A 12,238-nucleotide genomic window follows, 5' to 3' on the forward strand; every position below is an offset into this window, starting at 1 on the left:
TTAAGGTTTTTTTAAAGTTAATATAAATATTGTTTAATTAATAGTTTTATATATACTTGATAATATATGAAAGTGATATAAAAACATAAGAAAAGTGATTATCGATTGTTCTAATATTGAAATAAACAAACAAATAAATGCTAGTAAGAATCAAAATAACTAAATCATGACATAATAATTCATGTAAAATTAATATTTTTTTTTAATATAAATTAATAGTAATAATAATGATACTATTTGAAGAAATAAATTTAAGGATTTTGAAAAATATTAAAATAAAAACAATAGTCATAGAATTAATTCTTATAAACATCTTTATAGATGTCAAATTGAAGGAGACAAAATCAGATTACACGATTAGATTTCCAGCTTATTAAACGAGGCGAGTACTCTTACTTTTAATCTGTAGTAGTATTTTTGTTTCTTCTTAATCAGTTACATTGATAGTTATTGCTACTTATAAATTAAAATGTTAAGTTTTATTCTAATTGATGTCATTCTTTTGCTGGTCATATTATTATGATGATTTTATATTTTTGTGATAACTACTATTATGCATTATATGTACAAAATGCATTGAATTAAATGAAATACACATGAATTATGTGAACTATATTGACTGAATGTCTGTGCATGTTTGGCTTATATTAACGCGTTTGTCGTTATTTTAGACAGTGCTCCTTTGATGATTGTGTACATTTTAAAAAGTTATTGATATGTAAACAATACAGTAAAACATAGTGAATGTTTAGAATTTTTTTGAATGATCATATTAGACAGTATAAACATTCAAATACTCTTAAATTGATTTTACATAAAATTTAACTGGTATGTATATTATTTTCTTTTTATTATGTTATTATTGTTATGGAGTATGAGTATTCACTAGTTTTTTAGCTCATTGTTATTTTAAATTAACATTACAAGTTCAATCGTTTGATAAAAAAATGTGCAATAGAAGATGAAATGTTTATAGAAGACGCAGGAAACATTACTTGAGCTAAATTTATAACTTTTTTAATTTAATTTTCCTTTTTGTAATGACTTTTTATTTGTTAAATGTTAGTTATAGAAAATGAAATTAAAAAAAAAAATTCACCGTCCGACTGTTTGTACTAGCTTTGACTAATCTAAGCTCTGGGCTAGGTCGAGACAATGTGCTTCTTTATTTGACTTTCAACACTTATTTACAGAACTAACACCCTAATTTCTATAATGAACTATCAAGCACATGTATCTGTGTACTTTGACCAAATTTTTGAGAATTTAATGAATTTATTTTTAGAGTTTTTACCAAATTCGTTGTTATTTATTAATCAACATTTTATCTTTATTTTGCAATACATTCTCTTAATTGATGATATTTTAGGCTTTTTTTCATTTAATATAGTGCTTTTGCACATATATAGGCAAAATTATTATAATGAAGGATATTTAGCAATTTCTAATCATTGTAACACAATAATAGAGCCTGATTAGGAGTGAGCTGTCGATTCCTTTAACCTCCCGTCCTCTTTGACTCTTTGTTTTCTTTTTTTGCCCTCGCCATTGTGCCCAATTGCTATAATCACTTTCTATGCTCACAGGATTATAAGCTTGTTGTAGTTGCTCATCGCTCATTATGCCTATGCTATGCTGTTTGATACATTGTCATGCTACATGCACTTGAGCCACTTGCTTTTTTGTGCGTTGCCTTGCATCCTAGCACCTGATGACATGTTTTGCCCACCACAGAACTTCTCCCTCTGATAGTCTTCTTACTCGCATGATCTTTGCATATGCTAACTCTTTATCTGATCTCGTCCGGTAGTTACTTCTCGTAACTTAATTTGAGCAGTGCCTTTCAATCTTTTTTTAATTACTTTATCATTGTCCTCATCTTTTTTGGGGCGTTCATTGATGAATTTTGTTACCTCTTTTAATCGTAGTATTGCCATCAAACTCAATGGTATCAACTACTTTCTTGGATTTGAGCCTTCTATTTCCTTGATTACTCATAAGAAACCTTATCATATGGACTCTCTACTTCTAATCAATGAATACCATTAAATATACAAAGAGGTAGGCCTTCAGCAAATCCGATTCTCACTTGGATGCTTGGTAGTCTTGAATCTCAAAATGCTTTTACCCTCATGCTTTAGGAAAGGATTGTGAGATTTTTTTTGTTATGCTTTTTTTTTTATTGTGACTTCTCTCAAATATCTACTCTTTACTTTGACATCTTCTTTACAATGAGGCCATAAGTTTATTCAAGTTTGTTATAGTACATTGAAAGACAAATGGTATGAACTTTTTCAATAGTCCCTTTCTTACTAATCACACCATTTTGCAGAAGTACATTAATGAATTTTCTTTTTGCCAAGTTTCTCTGCATCTCTGGTTGTTTCTCCAAATTTTTAACCTTAATAATGATCATTTCTAGTGTCCCCAATTTTTCATAGCTTTCTCATGCATTCTCTGGGTCATTAATCTCATTATTCTATCTACATTTGATCATGAACATCGCTCTTGCTTTTACCACAAGAGCAGCTGGGATAATTGTGGTTCTGATGGTGGATGTGTTATGTTTGAAACTCTTTTCCACCTTACCAGCATTGTTTGCTAATCACTCTGATTTTTTATCGTAAACAAACTATTATCCTCCAACTGCTTAGCATGCCACGGTAGCTGCCCCTTGTAGCGCTTTAACTGTGGAATTGTTTCTTTTTCTTAAACTTGATCACTTACGGTAACTAATACCAAAGGAAACCCAAACCACCATGAATAAAAAAAACATAATTGTTATTACTGAATTCAAAAGGGTACAAATGTGGGACTTGCGAATATGAAATAAAAGATAACACATATAAACAGTAAACAACAATAATTTGTCTCCGGTTAGGACCAGAAGAGACGATCCGAGGGCGGTGGTGGCATCAACAAGGCGGCGAGTGGGAAAGAGGGAAGGGTTGAAGGCTGGGTTAAGTGTCGGTAGATGGCTGGTAGGTTGGACATCAGGTTCCGGGAGACTGGACAGCTGATTTGGGAGGCGGGACAGTAGGCTGGAAGGCTGTAGAGGGGGCCGAAGGGCAGCTGGCGAGGAAGGGTTCTCCTGGGAGATGTGGGAGCTGCAGGTGGGTGACTGGAATTTGGGAAAGCAAGTTCGGGAGGTGCTGAGCAGCAGGTTGTGGCCGCTGAGATGGATGGCAGTTGCTGGAAGTGGGGTCGGAGGGTGCTGCGGAAGGATAAAGGTCTCATCGGGGTCGAGCTACAGTCGGAGATCGGGGTACCACCTAGACCCTTGGAGATGGTCACCACCTAGACCCTTGGAGATGGTCACCACCTTGTACGAGTTACAGCCGGAGCATCTTCTCGTTGTCGAGCATAGCCTCGTAGGGGAAGAACACCTTAAAGATAGAACTCAGAATTCTCCGCTCATCGAAAACCTCCCTTGCCTTAAGAAAACAACATCTATAAATAGGGGGAAAATAGAAATACTAGGAAAGTAGGAGAACATGCAAGGAATAAAGGAGGGGTGATAGGAAATGAAGGAATTTGAAATAAGGATAGAAGTGAAAGATTGTAGAAAAGGTAGGCAATGAATAGGGAGGGAATACGTGGGAATCTGAAAAGGAAAGAAGGATGATAGGAAAGAGATATTTCTGCGGTTACTGTAGTTGCTGTAGTAACGTGTCTGCGGTATTGTAGCAGCTTCAGTACCACGTATCTCGGTTTACTCCCGTGTTAGTAACAATCTTAGTTGACTACCACAACAATCCTAATTGAGTACGACTGCCTCTCATGCGGTTTCCTCCTTTGGTTCAACTGTAGTTGCTTATTTGGCTACGTCTTGGGTCTTTTAGATTATGGTGCTTCTTCTCATGTTAGATGTGATTCTTAATTATTTTCATTTCTTAACATGCATTATCTCCCTCCATTTATTGTTGCTAATGGATCTCTCTCTATTCTATTTTTGAGAAGGGACATGTCCATCTCTTTTCCACATTAATTTTAAATATTGTTTTATACATTCCCATTTCTGTAAATTTGATAATCTATCTTACCTGATCCCACAATTGCTTGGTAGTTTTGTTACCCTCCTATGTCTTTTAGGATTTCAGCATGAAGAAGATGATTGGTAGTAGTGTTGAAATTGAAGGCATTTTACTCTCTCTAATGCTACATCTATTGCCCTCTTCATTATTGATTAGGTCATATGTCTAGCTAATAAAGGTGTCGTTTGGGATCACTTTTGATTTTGATTTTTTTATTTTTGTTTTATTTTGTTTATTTTTTTACTTAAAATAAAATATGTTTGGTATGTTACAACATGGTTAATTGTTTTGAAAACACAATATCTAGGTGTTTTGAGTATTTTAAAAAGCAAATTAATTTGTGGTGATAATGGCACAACATTTGAAAAGAAGTTTCCTGAAACTATTTTGATCTGTATTTAGTGATGTGTCATGTTTGCATTGAACTTCTAATTTGTGCAGACTTCAACTAAAAATAGTGCTAAATGCTGTCACAGTCAAGAGAAGAGTTCTTTTTTGAATTTAAATTAAAAAAATACCAAATGCTCTTGATTCTGCATATTAGGTTGACAAAATAGTAGCACCTAATTTGAATATGAAATGTACCTGAGCTACTACCGTTTCACTTGATTCCTTTTGATATTTCGGTTTTTCAACACGGTATCAGTTTCTTTGTGTTGATATGGGCAAACAGTTCGATCATTTTTTTGGTTTACAAAATGTTGTTAAGTAATGCTGCTTGCTTAATCATGTTACTGATTCTGCTTATTTGGCCAATTATCCTCCACAGCTGCTGTTATAAATGAAGGGTGAGATCTTGAATTTATGAAAGGGTTGCAGGGGAGAATTGGTATCTAATCACCATGGTATATGCACCTTAGATCTCAATAATTTAATTCACTCTAGATCACTGTTATTGACTTTTAAGATAATTTAGTATCAATCCCTGCCATCCAAAGTGGATTGGATGGTTGAGATGTCTAAGAATTACCATTTATTTTGAGAGGATCTAAATGCTAAAAGGGAGGAGAGAAAACTGAAGATAGGGAGAGTGTTGGTGGGAAACAATGGTGCTGAGAGGGAGGGAGAAGCCTTGTCCTCCCTTGCCCACGTTCAACTCATAGTGGGTTGCTTGTTGTAGGATAGAATGAAAAGCAAAATGATAAAACGAGAATAGAACTGGAAATAGGTTACTAAATGCAATATTTACCAAGTTTTATAGTCTGACTGTTGCCTTATATTTTAAAATTTTAGTAATACGGACTGTCTTTCAGTTTTTGAAATCCTGTATGACAAACCTTTTTTTGGAGTAAAAAATAAGATCCATTGCAAATATTCCCTATGGCACTTGGTTTTTTTGTATGTGGCTTAAAATTTTGCATATCATGTCTCAGAGAATGTTCTGAAATTCCTTTGAATGCATGTATGGGATCCTTTTTTTTTGTATCTGGCTTAAACTTTTGCATATCATGTCCCAGAGAATGTTATGAAATTCCCTCGAATGCATGTATGGGATCCTTTTTTTTTGTATCTGGCTTAAACTTTTGCATATCATGTCCCAGAGAATGTTATGAAATTCCCTCGAATGCATGTATGGGATCCTTTTTTTTTGTATCTGGCTTAAACTTTTGCATATCATGTCCCAGAGAATGTTATGAAATTCCCTCGAATGCATGTATGGGATCCTTTTTTTTTGTATCTGGCTTAAACTTTTGCATATCATGTCCCAGAGAATGTTATGAAATTCCCTCGAATGCATGTATGGGATCCTTTTTTTTTGTATCTGGCTTAAACTTTTGCATATCATGTCCCAGAGAATGTTATGAAATTCCCTCGAATGCATGTATGGGATCCTTTTTTTTTGTATCTGGCTTAAACTTTTGCATATCATGTCCCAGAGAATGTTATGAAATTCCCTCGAATGCATGTATGGGATCCTTTTTTTTTGTATCTGGCTTAAACTTTTGCATATCATGTCCCAGAGAATGTTATGAAATTCCCTCGAATGCATGTATGGGATCCTTTTTTTTTGTATCTGGCTTAAACTTTTGCATATCATGTCCCAGAGAATGTTATGAAATTCCCTCGAATGCATGTATGGGATCCTTTTTTTTTGTATCTGGCTTAAACTTTTGCATATCATGTCCCAGAGAATGTTATGAAATTCCCTCGAATGCATGTATGGGATCCTTTTTTTTTGTATCTGGCTACACCAACCCTTACCTAACTTCATGAGTATGGGCAATGCATTTTAAGAGCAATTCCTACTTGTATGATAGTGGTAGTTTGATACGCCTTAGAACTAAAATCAGCGAACAAATCACGACAAAACGATAATAGATAGGTGGAAGAAACACAAACAAGGGCTGCTCTTACGAAAATCAAAGGAATACAACAAGATAAAAGGTGATCTACTTTCGAGAGGCAGATCGTCTCTCTCACACCTTAGAGATCACTGGGAACAACACAAGAAGAAAGAAAACAATAGACAAATAAAAATATGCATAAAAAAAGTAACCCTAGGTTATCCCTCTTAATAGAATCTCCTTCCAACATTTCAAAAACTTTCATTCCCAACTTTCCCTCTAAACTCCTCTAATTTCTCCTTCTTGAATGCGTGATTGTGGCCCTAATGGGCCCTAGCCTCTCCTGATTCGCTTTTGCAGCCTGCCTTGCCTGCTCCGTTTCTGCGGCCTGCCCTGCTCGCTTTGCTTCTTCACGCCTGCGGCCGGTTGTGTGGTTTTTAGTCGGTCTAGGGTGGACCGACACTATTCTAGCCATAACATTACTCTCCTACTAAAAGGTGTCTTGTCTTCAAGGTAGGCGGATGAAAACTGCTTATGGATCGTCTCGTAAGGCTCCCATGTTGCTTTATAGTTAGATAGTCTTTTCCATTTAACCAATACCTCCTTTGCTCCCCCTACCTTGCGACACACTCTTTTGATCTCTAATGGCTCCAGAATCACCTCTAAGTTTTCCGTCAGCGTCGGCGGTAGTGTAAGCGAAGGTGTGCAATCTCCAATCGCCCGTCTTAGCTGTGACACATGAAAGACCATGTAGTGTGAACAATGGTGTTAACTTCAGACGATAAGCCAATGCTCCGATGCATGCCATCACCTCATACGGTCTAAAGTATCGCGGTGAATGTTTCTCACTCCTCCTGGCCAATGTTTTCAGCCAAGAGGGCCTCAGCTTCAAGTAGACCATGTCCCCAAGTTCAAATTACATATCTCGCATCTCTCTTCTGTGTTCATCCGCTTTCCTCTTAATGATTTGTTGAGCTTTCAGTAAATGCCACTTGAGCTCTACAAGTATCCTGTCCCCCTCCTCCAAATACTAATGGATGATGGATACCGGTGTGTACTATGCTCATATTGTATTAAGTGACGTGTATCTCGCCCATACAATATTTTGAAAAGGGTCGCCTGTGCTTAGGTGTGGTGTGAAGTATTGTACCAATTTTCTTCCGATGCAATCCACTTAGCCCATAGCTTCGGTGTATCAGATACAAAACAACACAGGTATGTCTCCACACTCATGTTGAGCACGTTCGTTTGCCCATTGGTCTGGGGAGGATATGCGGTGTTTCTTTAAGGGTTGTCCCTTACAAACTAAATAGCTTCTTCTAGAAGTAGCTAAGGAACACCTTGTCTCTATCCGATACAATTGATTCTGACACCCTATGCAAACAAATCATTTACCGGTCAAACATCGCTGCGACTGAGATCACTATGTAGGGATGTCGTAAGGGAATGAAATCTGCATACTTAGGCGATCTACGACCACCATGATCTTCATGAATCCTTCTGACCGGGGCAATCTCTCGATAAAATCCATCATCACTTCCTCTCAAACCTTTCTCGACAATGCTAATGGCTGTAGTAACCTTTCTGGTGTTGTGTTCAAGTAAATGTGTCGCTGACAGACATCACATTTTGCTACCATGTTCTCCACGTCTCTGTGCATCCCTAACTAATATAACTCCGCTGCTAGACGACTATAGGTCTTTTGTGCCCCTGTGTGTCCCCCGATCACACTGCCATGAAACTCCTGTAATAATTTAGGAATGCGCTTCGACGACCTGGGTAACATGAATCGCCCCTGGTGGAGCAGTTGCCACCCCCTTAGTGTATATCCTGGATGATAGTTCAAATCCCGTTGTAACTCAGCTCTTATCTTCCCCAGCTCTTCATCCCTTTTGTTTTCCTATTTTAAGGCTTCCCAATCCAGAACCAATGGAACTGATAGGGTTGTCAATTGGGGCTCCTCCACCTTTCTCAATAGTGCATCAGCTACATTGTTCTCTAATCTTGGCTGGTACTGAATCTCAAAATTATACCCCAGTAGCTTGGATAGCCATCTCTGATGCTTCTCAGTCACCATTCACTGCTCCAAAGATACTTTATGCTCCTCTGATTTGTCCTGACCAAAATATCATCCCAACAGGTCGGGCCGTCGCTTTTGAATGCCCAAGACAATTGTCGTTAATTCTCGTCCATATACCGACTTTAACCTCGCTTTGGCCGTAAAAACATGGCTGAAGTAAGCAATCGACTGTTGATTTTGCATGAGCAATGCACTGAATTTGTACCTTGATGCATCTGTCTCCACCACTGAAATCTTGAGGTGCTAATAATGGTACGCTAGTCATGTCCCTCTTTAAATGTTCAAATGTCTGTGTTGTTGCTTCCCCAAATTTGAAATTGTCTTTTTTCAACAACTCCGTCAACGGTCATGCTATCGTGTCATATCCTCTTAGGAACTTTCGATAGTAGCCCGTGAGTCCCACAAATCCTCTCAATTCCTTCAAGTTCCTTGGTAAGGGCCAATCAACCATAGTCGCGATCTTGGACTGATCTACTGTTACCCTAGTTCTAATCACCGCTTGTCTTAGGCACTTAACCTGCAACTGAACATTTCTTCAAATTGGCATACAACTGGTGCTCTCTCAACGTTTACAAGACCGTCCTTAGGTTCCCCACATTCTTGACCTTTGTACGACTGTAAATCAGAATATTATAGAAGAAAACCAGGATAAATTTCTGGAGGTAAGGTTGAAAAATACTATTCATGAGGGACTAAAATGTCGTCAGGGCGTTGCTGAGACCAAACAACATCACTAAGAACTCACAATGCCCTTCACGTGTCCTGAACGTTGTCTTGTGCACATCCGTTGGATTCATCCTGATCTGGTTGTTGTGATCCAGATCCCAACTTAGATCAATTTTTAAGAAAATGAACGTCCCATAAAGCTCATTCAGTAACTCATCAATCACAAGAATAAAAACTTGTCCAACATCGTCTCCTTGTTCAAAGCCCGGTAATCTTTTTTCACCAAGAGGACGAGATTGGAAAAAAGACTTACACTTGGCTTGATAATCCTGACCTTGAGCATCTCTCAGATTAGCTTCTCTATCTCATCCTTCTGAATCTGGGGGTATCTGTATGGTCTGAAGTTGATTGGGGAAACACCCTCCTTCAAGGTAATAGCGTGCTTGTGATTCCTTGGGAGAGGTAACTCGCTTCTCTGTTGGAAGACATCCGTAAACCGCTGTAGGAGTTGCTGCACCTCTTTAGGAAATGCTGTGAACTCTGAATCATGAATCTCCTCAATGCTTTGCAACCCCACCAAGTAGCCCGATTCTCAAATCTCGTATCGACTTGACTATTATTTGAGCGACAATTATTTTGCATAGTTCAACACCTCCTCTCAGCATCACCTTCCTACACTCCACTTGGAATTTCATTGTTAAGGACTTCCAATCCACCTTCATCTCCTCCAATGTTCGCAACCACTTCATCCCCAAAATCAACTATTTGCTGCACAAATCTAAAAAAGAAAATTTTTCACCACCTTCAGGCTATGTAGTGTCAGAACCAACTCATTGCAGATTCCTCGACTTTTCTCCACCTTTCCTGTCCCCATTATGATGCTGAAGCTCCCTTTAGTCACCAGCTTCAACCTTAGCTTCTCCGCAATCTGATTTGAGATAAAGTTGTGTGGCCCCGCTATCCCCCAATACCAGCACTCTATACTAATAAAAGTTGCCTCTACTATTTCCGCCACAAGTTGCCTTTACTATTTCCACTTATGATTCCTCCCTCTACATCCTCCTCCTATACTAATTGAATCTGAAGGGCGTGCCCCTTGCAACGGTGTCCTAGGACATATTTCTCATCACAGTGGTAACATAATCTTTGTACTCTTTTATTTTGCACTTTTGCATCTGTGAGGAGCTTGAAATTACCATTGGGAAGAGGTTTTGTGTTCTTCTCCTTCGATGCCTCTTTCTGAAATGACACCGTCTGAGTCTTCGGTGTCGTGGCTGTTAAAGTGCTCTTGTAGAGTCCTCTGATGTTGCCGTCTTTATTGGTCTTCTTCACCTGTTTTTTATCCTCCATTATCTGGGTAAGCTCCATCATTTCCCTCAATCCTCACGGTCTCAAGGGACAGATGACTGCTCTTATGTCGGGCTTTAGGGCTTTCAAGAAGTTCCCTTCCAGTCCTGCCGCAGAAAACCTCCTCAATCTCCGTAACAATAGCTCATACTTCTCTCAGTATTCTATAATCGTTTCCTCCTGAGTCAGAGAATAGAATTGCTCGTGTAGGTCTTCTTTTCGAATGGCTCAGAAACGTTCCAATAAGCAATCCTTAAACTCTTCCCATGAGTTTATCGGATGCCTTGCCTCCATCCACTGGAACCACACTAAAGTCTTTTCCTCTAAGCATAATCTCGTTGGTGTGAGCTTCTCTTCCTCAGTCAACCCGTTGATTGCAAAGTACCGCTCCACCTGATACACCAATTCATGTGCATCCTCCCCTTCGAAGATTTGCATCTTCAGTTTCCTGGCCATTGCATCTCCATCCCAACCTCTTCCTTCGGTATTTCCCCCCATGTATCTAGGGTGGAAGTCCCTCATGTCATAGGCATATCCCACTCCCGAATCCCTCATTCCTTCTGTGCCCCTTACACCATCCCTCCTCTAATTTTCGGTCCATTCCCCTCTATTGGAAGTCTTCACTACCCCTCCTCTCGGAGTCCTAGGGGGGCGTTCTTGTAGGTAAATGAGATCTTTGTTATCTTCTTGCGCAATCTCCTTCCCTTTTGACTTAGCCAAGGATTCATTGCTCAACCCTTGGTTAGAATTTGCAACTGGAGCGATCGGCACGACATTGGCTTGCATCTCCATGAGCTTTTTCATCATCTCACTCATTTTTTCTATACTCTCAAATCCGTCCTCCATCCAACTTTCAATGGAAGAAAGCTGTCCTCCATGGTGGCGAACCTCTCTTCCATTCCCGATCTGATTTGCCATACCTCTCCTTTTAGCCCATCAACTTTTTTGTTATCCCACCAAGATCTATGCTTTGATACCAATTTGATACGCCTCGGAACCAAAATTAGCGAACAAACTACGACGAAATGACAATAGATAGGTGGAAGAAACACAAACAAGAGCCGTTTTTACGAAAATCAAAGGAATACATGCAAGATACAATGATGATATACTTTTGAGAGGTAGATCGTCTTTCCCACACTCTAGACGTCGTTAGGAACACCATAAGAAGAAAGAAACAACAAACAAACAAAAACATGCATTAAAAAAAACAAACCCTAAGTTATCCCCGTTAATAGAATTCGTTTCCGACATTTCAAAAACTTTCCTTCTCAACTTTACCTTCAAACTCTTCTAATTTTTTCTCGTCATATTCGTGATTATGGACCTAGTGGACCCCACCATCTCCTGATTCGCTTCTGCAGCCCACCTTGCCCGCTCCTCTTCTTCCGCGGCCCGTCTTGTTTGTTCAGCTTCTTCATACGGCTCAGATCGGCCCGCCTATTGGTCGGTTGTGTGGTTTCCGACCGGTCCAGGGTTGGCCCGCACCGCACCGTTCTGGCTGTAACATAGTTTTGTTTTGTATTGGCTGTAACATAGTTAACAGTATAATTTTTTTATTATATTATGACTTTGCATCGAGTTAAATTAAAATCTTATTGTATCAACTAGCTTTTAAGAAGAAACACCTTATACCTTTTCCTTTTTTTCTGCTTTTAATTATTATTTTATTTTGCTGCTGAAAAAAAGTTGGCAAAATAAATTTTGTCCTGAACTAAAAGAAAAAGTTCAATGCTTTTTTGAATGTATCAACAAAATTGAATAATATCTGTATTTGATCTCTTTTCTGTTGCATTTAGCAGTGTTTATTGAATTTTAAACTTTTT

Source organism: Phalaenopsis equestris, unplaced genomic scaffold (assembly GCF_001263595.1).
Source record: "Phalaenopsis equestris unplaced genomic scaffold, ASM126359v1 Scaffold000002, whole genome shotgun sequence".
NCBI lineage: Eukaryota > Viridiplantae > Streptophyta > Magnoliopsida > Asparagales > Orchidaceae > Phalaenopsis > Phalaenopsis equestris.